An 11,762-nucleotide genomic window follows, 5' to 3' on the forward strand; every position below is an offset into this window, starting at 1 on the left:
ATAGATGGTCTTTTTTTTTTTTAAACCTCTGATTCTTTTGTGTGTGTGTGTGTGTGTGTGTCATTTTTTGTGTGTGTATGTGTCATTTTTTTGTTAATTTTAATTTTTGGCTGCATTAGACCTTTGTTGATGCATGCTGGCTTTCTCTCGTTGCGGCGAGCGGGGGGCTACTCTGTCATGGTGCGTGGGCTTCTCATTGCGGTGGCTTCTCTTGTTGCGGAGCATAGGCTCTAGGCGCATGGGATTCAGTAGTTGTGGCATGTGGGCTCAGTAATTGTGGCTCGTGGGGCTTCAGTAGTTGTGGCATGTGGGCTCAGTAATTGTGGCTCGTGGGCTCAGTAGTTGTGGCCCACGAGCTTAGTTGCTCCATGGTATGTGGGATCTTCCCAGACCAGGGCTCGAACCCGTGTCCCCTGCATTGGCAGGCGGATTCTTAACCACTGTGCCACCAGGGAAGTCCCGTCTAGATGGTCTTTGCTCAGGGTTTGGGGCTCAGACAGTAATGGGCCTCAGCTGTAGGGGCTCAGAGTTCTGAGGGGCCAGAGAAGAGGGTGGGGTCTGGGCCTTGGAATCAGGTGGCCTTCAGCTGGGACCAGTTCTAGACTGACCTGCCCCAGGCTCTGAATTGACTCCTGAGATGGGGTCAGGAAGCAAAATGCTGACCCAAGCCAATTCAAGGGGTCAGAGCAAAGTGTCTTAACCTCACGAGAATGCTGGCTTGACCCTTTTCTGGAAGCCCACAGTCCCCTTCTCTATTCCTGGCCCAGGAGGGGCCTGCACTCAATGATACTCCAGCTGCATCCTGGAGCCTAGATGCTCCCCAGGTCCCAGCCCAGGACGGGGCCTCACTCTGTTCTGGGGAATGGCTTCTCTTTTCGTGATTGTGCCCTGAAGTAGAACAGGCCTGAGTAGGAAGCTGGCTTGCTCCCTGCCCCATCTGGGCCCTCAGCACATCTCGCAGATACTCCCCTGTATCAGTGCATACTGCAGATTTGAAAGAGGAAGAGAGGAGTCACCCCACATATCAGTTCCAGGCCCTTGGCTCACATAGCCCTTAGCTACGCCAAATGTATTAGTGGTCCCCTATTGTCTCTCAAGCCGGCTCCTGGAGGGCCTCAGTTTATCTCCCACCCAATGGAGTATGAGCAGCCCTAACCCAGGGAAGAGCTGCTTTCATACATGTAACCACTTTAGTTCCCAAAGCCCTTGCCTAGCCCTCAGCTCGGCTGCTCTCCACTGCAGCCTGAGAAGCAGTTCCATTGTACAGATAGGGAAGCAAGGCCCCAAGAGTTGGGGAGTGAGTTGCCCAAGGGCAGAGTGTTGGAGCTGGGAGGATTCTGTCTGACTCCAGGAGCAGGGTTTGCATATATCACTATCGTTGAGGAGCTGGTAATTGGGACAGGGTGGGGAGGGCAAGAGACAAAAACCTTGGACAGACGATACAACAAGATAGAGATTGAGTTAGCTGGGGGACTGTGGAACTCAGGGGACAGGGGAAATTGTTTCTGCCTAGGGTGTCAGCCTGGAGACAACTGCATTTGAGGGGCAGAGACAAAAAGATGCAGAGAGGAGATTCCAGAGGGGGAGTAAGCCAAAGCCAGCCCAGAGCTAGGAGAAGTCAGGGCATCTTCAAAGAAAGGCTACAATATTTTTGTTTTAATAAATTTATTTATTTATTTTTGGCTGTGTTGGGTCTTCATTTCTGTGAGAGGGCTTTCTCCAGTTGCGGCGAGCGGGGGCCACTCTTCATCACGGTGCGCGGGCCTCTCACTATCGCGGCCTCTCTTGTTGCGGAGCACAGGCTCCAGACGCGCAGGCTCAGTCGTTGTGGTTCACGGGCCTAGCCACTCCGTGGCATGCGGGATCTTCCCAGACCAGGGCTCGAACCCGTGTCCCCTGCATTGGCAGGCAGATTCCTAACCACTGCGCCACCAGGGAAGCCAGAAAGGCTACAATATTGACCATGAGCTGAAAGCTTGGCAGGGGAAGGGGCATGGCAATCTCAGAGAATCCTGAAGGCCAGGCTGAGGTCTAACGTTGTTGGATAGTACTGGAGAGCCATGGATGGTGCAATCCTTCATCCCCACCATGTTACACCTTCTACCCTCTTTGAAAAATCAAACATCATCACTCCCTCTTGCCTGAGCCAGAGAAAATTTCACCTTCCCCACAGGCTCAGCTGTGAAATCATTTCTACCTGTGCTGACCTCAGTGGCCTCAGGAGCAAGGACTGTCTCTGGGCTGAGCCATGAACTGAAACATGCCATCCCCAGGTGAGATGGGGTAGGTGTCACCACTCAGCCTCTATGGCTATTTATAGACTCTGTGTCATCCTCAGAAACAGCAGTTTCTCTCCACTCAGCCCAAGTGGCTTCTTATCCAGGGTGTTAATGGATTTCATCACTCAGGGACCCTGTAATGCCATCTTTAGGCCTCACAGAGCCAAAGAACAGTCAGGTCATGCTGACATCCAGGGTTTGCAAACTCAGATACCTGTCGGAGCCAGGCAGAAACACACTGGGGTGAAGCGTGCTGGGCAAGGCTATAGGGAATAAGTGGACGTGGGACTGTGTCCAAACACCACAATTAAAGGGGCAGCTCCTGCCCAGGCCAGTTAATTTTTGTATGTGGACAATGGGTCCAGTGTAGCCAGATCTTTTCATTTTTCAATAAAAACTAAAAACATTATGTTTAGTGGAAATCTCCCAACTTTTAAATGTTGGGAACTCATTTTAAAATAAAATTAAACCCTGAATGAGCCCTAAACAACATATTTACAACCTAGCTAGGGCCTCTGAGCCAATAGTTTATAAGTTCTGATCTCCACTGTGTAAATGAGAGAACTGAAGCTCAGAGAGGGACAGGAACTTGCCCATGGTCACACAACCTCAAAGTACTGGAACTGTGGTCAAACCCCTCTCTTCACACTTGCCAGGGCCCTTTCTACAAGATTCACTCAGCAGACATGTTTTCAGAGCACCTAATAAATGCCGGGCCTGAGCTTTGCCCTCAGATACAGAATACCTCCTGCCTCTCCCAGGTTGCCTGTGTGCCGGGCAGGGGTGAATGTTGTGGTCATCATAGGGTATGAAGCTACAGGGGTCCTGAAGAGCCTTCCAGGAGGGGCTGGGAGTGAAGGAGGCCCTGCTGTTGTCATGGGGCGGGGTGTTCATGAATGATCAATGCCTGTGTCTGTCCCTGGGACAATGTGCCTTAGGTAGAAGAAGGCCTTGGACTTCATCTCTCTTGGTTCCATCTGGGGAGCTGGGGTCCAGGAGAGCATCTGTCATGGGGAGCTGACAGGGAGCCCAGAAGAGAGGTTCTTGGGTGAGAACCCAAAAAGTGAACCAGAGTCTGCTAACAGGCCACCGTGATCACGTCACTCTGGGGGAATTCTCCCGAGGCATTCCCAGGCTTCTCGAAGTCATTCTCAATGCCTCGGCCTCCCTCTGCTGCTTCCAGGAAACATGGGTGTGTCTGGTCCCGAGCATGGTCTGAAGCAGAGCATTGTGGGAGTCAGGAAGAGGCGGGCACGGGGGTTTCTCTCAAGGCCCAGGGTGGTGGTGGGCACAGTGAGAAGAGAGAGGCCTCAAGGCGGAGTTCTAGAGAAACTCCTCTTCAGAGTCCAGCTGGGCTTTAAAGGTCACCTGCGCAGGGCTTCCCTGGTGGGCGCAGTGGTTAAGAATCCACCTGCCGATGTAGGGGACACGGGTTCGAGCCCTGGTCCAGGAAGATTCCCATGTGCCGCGGAGCAACTAAGCCACAACTAGTGAGCCCACGTGCCAAAACTGCTGAAGCCGACGCGCCACAACTGCTGAAGCCCACGCGCCGAGAGCCCGTGCTCCGCAGCAAGGGAAGCCACCGCAACGAGAAGCCCGCGCGCCGCAACGAAGAGTCGTCCCCGCTCACGGCAACTAGAGAAAGCCCGCGTGCAGCAACGAAGACCCAACGCAGCCAAAACTAAATTAATTAATTAATTAATTTAAAAAATAATAATAAATGTCACCTGTGCAATCCAGGCTCCTGTGGGCCCCTGGGGAGCAGCCAGCAGGGCAGGACAGGGCTCACCCCCCCCCCCCCGGCCACCCGGTCACAGAGTGGAGCTGAGGAAACACGCTTCTGAGTGTACCTACTGTCCACTGTGATCTGGGCAGCCCTGGGGTGACTGCCGCCCAGCTGGCGCCTTGACTACAACCTCCCGAGAGACCTTGAGCCAGGGGACCCAGCTAAACCACGCCCAGACACCTGACCCACAGAAACCCTGACATAATAGATGCTTGTTGCTTTAAGCCCCTCGGTGTTGGGTCATGTGCTATGCAGCACAGATAACTAATAGATGATACCTGTAGCACCTTGCACCCAGCCAGGACCCTTTAAAGTCCAGCTCCGACCCCATTGCTCCACACACAGCCCGGCACTGACCTGCCATCTCAGCAGGCTTGTGTCACCAGCCGCTCTTGGCAAAGACCTCACGGGCACAGTCAGGGACAACTGGCCCTGAGAGACAGGCCTGACAGGTCTTGGTGAGGATGTGGACCAGGCTGCTGTTTTGTTTTTTGGGTTTTTTTTTAATTAAAAAATTTTTTTGGCCGCGCTGCACGGCTTGTGGGGTCTTAGTTCCCCAACCAGGGATCGAACCTGGGCCCTTGGCAGTGAGAGCATGGAGTCCTAACACTGGACCGCCAGGGAATTCCCTGGGCTGCTGTTTCTGTCTCATTCCTCTGAAGGAGAATGCCTGAAGCCTGAGAGAGAGAGGGAGCTGGGAGGAAGCCCTCGGCGAGAGGGCCTGAGCTGCGGTTTGGCCAGGGCATCCCGGTGGCCTCGGGGAAGGAACGGTACCTCACTTGATGACTCCGTGCTGGGCTCTGAACTAAGCACTTCCTAGACGCCGCCCCAATCCTCAGGAGGAACCTGCAAATCGGGGATTATCCGTGTCTTACAAATGAAGTAATAGGCGTCCAGAGAGGGTAAGCGATTTCTCCAAGGTCACACTGGTGTGAAGTGGTGACTGGAATTCTTCCCAGTTCCCCTTGGCTGTGTGTCTTCCTTCAGGAGTTGGTGGGCTGCAAGTGGCACCTCTTAGGGGAATTATGCCAGATATCATCCCTTCCACGCAGCCTTTCTTCCAGCTAGCCTGACACTGTGCTTGGTGATTTAGACCTGAAATCTCATCTAGTCCTTGTGATGACTCCGCAAGGGAGAGGCTTCTGTCCCCATGTGGTGGTGACAGCTCCAAGCCTGAACGGGAGCCAGTGACTTACTCAAGGCCACACGGATAACAGGTGGCTGAGCAGGGTCTGACCCCAGGTCTCACTGACTTCAAAGCTTGCACTGTCCCCCCGCTGGCTGGGCCTTCTTGCCCTAGAGAATCTACCACTGGCTTTCACCCCTGCAGGGGTGGCGTCCACTAGCACAGGTGAGCAATGTGTAAACACGGGCACAGAGTTTATTCACGCAGTTCCTGCCCAGAGTCAGCAGGAAAAGGAGCCATCGGCAGGACTCAAGAGCTTGCCAAGGAAGTCCACGTTAGCCATCGTGCACAACCCACCCCCACCTGTGTTGACCAGCCCAGGTTGGCATCATTATCCTAAGGAGGGGCCCTCACTGCCAGGTTCCCCAAAGATGGGACTTGAGCCCTTGCCAAGACTATGATACTGCTTGGGCAGACCTTGTCTGAGATCTGGTCTCTGCTCTATGGCTGCAAGGAGACAAAGAGGCCTGCAATTCTGCTGTCCCTTTTCCTTTTTCTGGTCTGTTTGTTTCTCCTGTTGACCTGTGTAATTTTCTTGGATCTATTGGCTTGACCCTCAGTCTCTACTTACTAACATTGATACCTCTTCCTCCTCCATTTCAATGAATCCCTTCGAATCAACATCACTTACCCTCTGTGTAATCAAGATTGCCCACCACTGATGCCAAGTGTTGGTTTTTTGTTCCAATTAAGATGAGCACTATAGTCTTAGATGCTTGATAACAGTAAGAATAGCCATCATTTACTGCACACTCAATAAACTGCACATGGTAAGAATTTACATTATTTCTTTTTTCTTTCTTTCTTTTTTTTTTTCAGTTGTGGGATCTTAGGTCCCTGACCAGGGATTGAACCCGGGCCCTTGGCAATGAGACCTCAGAGTCCTAACCACTGGACTGCCAGGGAATTCCCTACATTACTTCTTAATCCTCCCATGGCCCTTAAGAACAGGTACTAGTGTAACTGCTCTTTAAAAATCAGGTCACCAAAGCTGGCAGAGGTTATGAAAGCTGTCCAAGGTTACAGGGCCTTCTCTGGCGTTAAGTAAGTGGCCGAGCAGCCTGTATTTGGCCCAACTCGGCCTAATTCCAGAACTAATCTCCATCGTCACTGAATTTTAGTACAAAAGGTCAGCAGGTACAAGTCAGGCTGGGAGAGACCTCAATTTATGTAACAAAGATCTCAGATATTAGATGAGCAGAGGCTTGGAAAATTGATAAACTGGCAGGCTGTGTTCCTAAGACATTGTGTCAGTATCACACGCCCTGGTACTGGGCTGGCCCGAGCACATCAGGAGATCACAGTGTCTGCCTCAGCTGCACGTGGACAGGCCCCAGAAATTCAGCAGAAGACGCAGCCAGGAAGTAGAGCAAGGGACCTGGGGAATCAAGGCGACAGCTCTAGCAAGGCTGTTCACAAGAGGATGGGGTGGGCACGATGCCATCTCCAGAGTGACGAGGACTATCGCAGACAGAGAGCACAGTGGGGCTCCCTTGGCCTGAAGCTGGACCAGCGGGAGCCAGATGGGGGCTTATTTAGACAAGAAAGCTTTCTATCAATCAGTGATATCACATAATGATACTTTGAAGTAGCAAATTCCCCATGACTGGAGAGATGCCACAGAGAGTCAGAGTCCTACTCAGGGTGGTTGGTCGACCAGGTAACCCATGAGGCTCTGTTCCATTCTGAGACTCTGCGATTTAGACCCCAAAGGTGGAGCAGCTAGGGGGAGCAGAAAGAACAGGGCACACACAACCTCAAATTCATTGATTGGCATGTTGGTGAGTAACATGTAACATGAAACCATGACAGGCAGAAGAGAATCCTGGCGTATGGTTACTGGTTTCAAAATGGTCAAAAGTTTTGAAGCAGAGAAGCAGATGGGAGGAACTGTAAAGGAAGATACAGAACTCTTTGGAGGCATGAATACTTTAAACATCTGCCCTGCCAAAGGCACCATGGGCACAGCTGGGGCAAAGTGACCTCTATTTCTTTCCCAGGTATCTCTTGCTGTCCTTTCCCTCCATGCTTTAGGGCAGACAGTCTTCAGAAATAATGACAAAAAAATCAATACTTGGCTTTGAAGTTTCCAAAAACCCTCAGGACACAGCCCTGTTGTTTTAGAAAATGTGCATGTTTGCTCATCCAGTCTTTCCACAAGACTTTGATCCACCCCCAACCAACAAGGGACTCTAAGGGTTGGAGGAGGAAGGCTATGGAGGGGAAGCAAGTAAGTTAGACCTGTGGAGGGACATGAGAACCTGCAGATGAGCTTGGGGAATCCGGAAGCAGGGACATTTTGAGCCATGTTTCTTGAGTCCAAGAAAGGAACGAGAACCCAGGCTCCCCTTTCCCTGGTGGGTCTAGGACTGGGTGTGTCCAAGCAAGTGAGTCCCCCAGCCCTCCTCCAGCCGTGGTGTGGCATAAGGAGCAATGAACATATTTCCTGGGGAGACCCAAGAGAGCACAGAGTGATGCAGTAAGTCTGAAGACCTGGAGGTCTTGTAGTTGAATGAGGAGATCATGGTAGGGCACGGACAAGAGTCGGATGGAAATAAGGATGTCAGTAGACACCAAGAGACCAGCAAAGACAGCTCTGACAGATGCCCTGACCCCTATTCTGACACTCTGTAACCTCCAGGAACTTAGAGGCAGTGCTGAGAGAAAGGATGGGGGAAGGGTCTTCCCCAAATTACTCAGATTGCTTCCAACATTTGGGCCAAAATAGGAGCTTGAAAAAAGAAATTAACTTATAGAAAAGTAAATTTAGTTGTGTATCTTGCATACGTGGGCTTGTGGACCAGAATTCACATCCATTACATGATTAAAGAGCTTTCAAACAACCAGGGAAAATATCAGTGTGGTATGTGTAACTTTGAGAGGAAAATTGTTCATGAAAATTAACAAGAAATACGTTAGCATCTCAACAGAAAACACATAGAGGAAATGATTAGGCTGGTCACAAACTGCAAAATAGAAATGGCCAGTAATCATAAGAAAAAGGATGTTCAAACTCACTGGAAGTTGTGGAAGAAATGTCCATGAGAGCTATGGGATATCATTTTAGCACCATCAGTCTTGTGCATCGGTCCGGTCCATCATTTACCCCTAATGCCTTGTGCTTTTTTGTGGTTCTGCACTGTGGCCCAGCCTCCCTTCCTGACTGCCTGATATGGCAGCCATGAGAAGGCATTGCTCAGATCTCTGTCTGCAAGACGTGGGGTTGGCCCAGGCTGCTGGCCTCTGAATCCATTCTCACGTCCACCCCTGAGCCACAATCCCTGCGAAAGACTGATTGAGTGTGGAAGGGGTGCTACGGCAGCCCCTCTCCTGTGAGACGTGGACCCCTCTGATGGCCGATTTTGGCTAGAGGATTCCATCCCACCAACCCTCCTCCCTCCCCCCTGCCTGCTTCCCTCCCTCCCTCTATCCTTCACTCAAGGTCAGACTTGGCTGACAGTCTGACAGCTTTCCCATCCTCCCCATTCTCCTGTCCCATTGCCTTTCACAGGTATTTCCCTTAATACATTTCCTTCCCATCTAATCCTGGCTTGGCATCTGCTTCTTAGAGGCCGCTGACTAACACCCCCTACACAGACTGGGCTGTTACCGCGTGGGTCCACTGCCGCAGATGTAGCCTCTCCCTCCCTGAACAGCGACGGTGTTGCTGTGTCCTTGCAGTAGAATGTCGACCTCGCCAGGACGGCCGAAGAGGATTACAGCAGCAATGATATCTCAGATTCCGCTCTACCTGCTGGTCAAGCCCTGCGACCTTCGGCAGCCATGTTCCCCTCAAGCTCCCCTGCCCCTTGCCAACTGGGAGGTGTCACGTGTACCCCCGAGCCGGTGTGCTCCTGCTGAGGGCTGTCTCTGCTCCGCCTAGTGCCCCCAGCAATGCACCAGAACCCCATGTAAGTGTCTGGGCAGACCTCCCTCTCACTCCTTTGGGGTCTCATATTAGTTTGCCCGAGCTGCCATAGATACTCTAACAAAATACCGTTCCACCACGGAGCTCCATACTCTTCCCCCCTGCGGGCTCCTCACAGTGGCTGCTCCCCTGGCCATCCCTGGGGCCGCGGGCGCCCTTCGACACAGCCTCCTGGAAGGCTGCTCTCTCTGACGGTAGGCTGTCCTTGGGCCGTGTCTCCTGGTTTCCTGTTGATCTCTCCAACAACCCATGTAGTTCTGCCCAAGCCTGGGCCCACCCAGCAGGAGCCCCATCGGGCTCAAGTGGCCAGGCCGGCGTATCCCACCGTGCACAGTTGTTGCTGCGGCTGCGTAGAGGAGTGTGGCCTCCCAGCTCACCCCACTCCTTGCCACTGAACCGAGCACTCTTTCCTGAAGGGAGGGCCCAGGGCACCCTCCATGGCTGCTGGATCATTAAGACAGCCTGCTTTCTGGTCCCTCTGCCCAAACTGTGTCTGGAGCAATCGTTCTAAGACACACATCTCTCCCTTGTGAAATCCACTGATAATTTCCGTCTCCTCCAGGATAAGGAGCAGATTTCTGAGTTGACCGTCAAGGTCTCCGCCCTCCCACTTGACACCGTCCACGGCTGCACCCACTATTTAGGGACATGGGCTCGGGAATCAGGCAGCCTGAGCTCACACCAGGGCTCCCTGCTGACTATCTGGGTGGTCTCAGGGGACTCAATTGACATGGTTCTTATTAGAACAGGAGGTTAATGATGGTTCCGCTTATGATTTTTCGACTTTACAATGGTGTGAAATTGATACACCTTTGGGAGAGACCATACTTCTAATTTTGAATTTTAATCTAGCTATTTATATGTGTTATGATCCTCTCTTGTGATGCTGGGCAGACACAGCTCCCGGTCATCCACGCGATCACGAGGGTAAACCATCAATACGCTGACAGCCACGCTGTATCCATACAACCAACTCTGCTTTTCACTGTCAGTACAGTATTCAATGAAGTACATGAGATTCAACACTTTATTATGAAATAGGTTTTGTGTTAGATGATTTTCCCCAACTGTAAGCTAATGTAAGCCTTCTGAGCACATTTAAGGTAGGCTAGGCTAAGCCACGATGCTTGGTAGGTTAGGTGTTTTTAAATGCCTTTTCGACTTAACGATATTTTCAACTTAAGATGTGTTTATGGGGACATAACCCCGTCGTAAGTTGAGGACGATCTGTACATCCTCTGCGGGTTGTTGTGGGGTCTGATGAGATGCTGCAGGTCAAGCACTTAGCGCCCTGCCTGGCACAGAGAGAGGGTAGAAATGATCTTCTTTTCAGCTCAGGTCTGCCTCTCAGTCAGCATGACCACAGAGCCCATGAAGGGCTGACTTCAGGTCAGGGGGTCTCTGTCACCCCTAAGCTCCGAGTGAAGAATGAACAGAAGGGCCACCCTCAGGCTCTGTCTGCCTGTTGAGGGATCAGAGAGGCGGGTCCAGTCACCCCTGGCAGGAGTGGATGTGGTCCTCTGAGCCAGACCTGGCAGAGTCACCGTGAGGGCTGAGCTTGGGCAGAGAGGTGGAGGGAGGGAGAGGGAGGGGGTCTGTGTGTCTGCGGGTGTGTGTCTGGGGAGGGTCGTGAGGCTGGGGCTCAGGGGCTGCTCGCCCTCCCATCCTCAATCCCTGTTCCAGCCCCATCAGGCGCTGCGGTTGGACTGCTGCTTGCTGCCCGGTCCTGCCCCCGTCCCGCAGGCCACTCTCTAGGAGGCCTTGTTTGCTGAGGCCCCCCGAGTCCCGCCTGGCGCCAGCCTGGCCCGCTCAGCTGTGCCCCTCCCCAGGGCTTTCCCCACAAGCCATCTCCTCCAACAAAGAGCCAGTGTCGTCGGGAGGGCAGGTGCTATGCAGGCAGGATGGCAGCCAGGCCTGCAAGATTCTGGGCAGTCAGATCACAGAGGAGTGTGACCAGGGTCTGGCTAGTCGGAGCCAGGGCTGGCGGGCTCTTCATTGTTTTTGTTGCTTTTGAGCCACTGCCCCAGAAAGAGTTCGAGGAGGGAGGCAGGCATAGGCTTGGGCTGGGGAGATGAGGTATATTTGCCAAGTCGGTGGCTACAGGTTAGATGAGGGCCCCCCAGGACGGGTGCAAATTCTCTACCCTCCCCACTATTGGCCCCAGGCCTCAGCGCAACCCGAGACCAGCAGCAGAAAGCTGGAGTCCACCCCCTTCAGCCAGGAAGGAGACCACCCGTCTGCACAACAGACTATTGAAACTCCTGCTTGGGCCCGCTGCCCACTTCTCTGCTGCTGAGCTGGGCCACCTGCTGGTCCCACAGGGCCAGACTTCAAATATCCATAGCTGGCCAGTCAGCCCTGGGGAAGGGGTCCCCACCCACCTACAGGGGGACGCTTCTCTGTGTATACGCTGGTCACAAACAGGATTTAAGCCAATGGTGGGCCAGGGCTGCTGACTATCTCAGGCCATATCAATAAAGGCCAAGTACCTAAAATGACGGAGGTGAGAATCACTTTTGCTATTTGCAGCTCACACTTGTGGGAACAGGACTCTTTACAGATATTAGAAGTGTCACAGAACAA

This window comes from Balaenoptera ricei, chromosome 16 (assembly GCF_028023285.1).
Source record: "Balaenoptera ricei isolate mBalRic1 chromosome 16, mBalRic1.hap2, whole genome shotgun sequence".
NCBI lineage: Eukaryota > Metazoa > Chordata > Mammalia > Artiodactyla > Balaenopteridae > Balaenoptera > Balaenoptera ricei.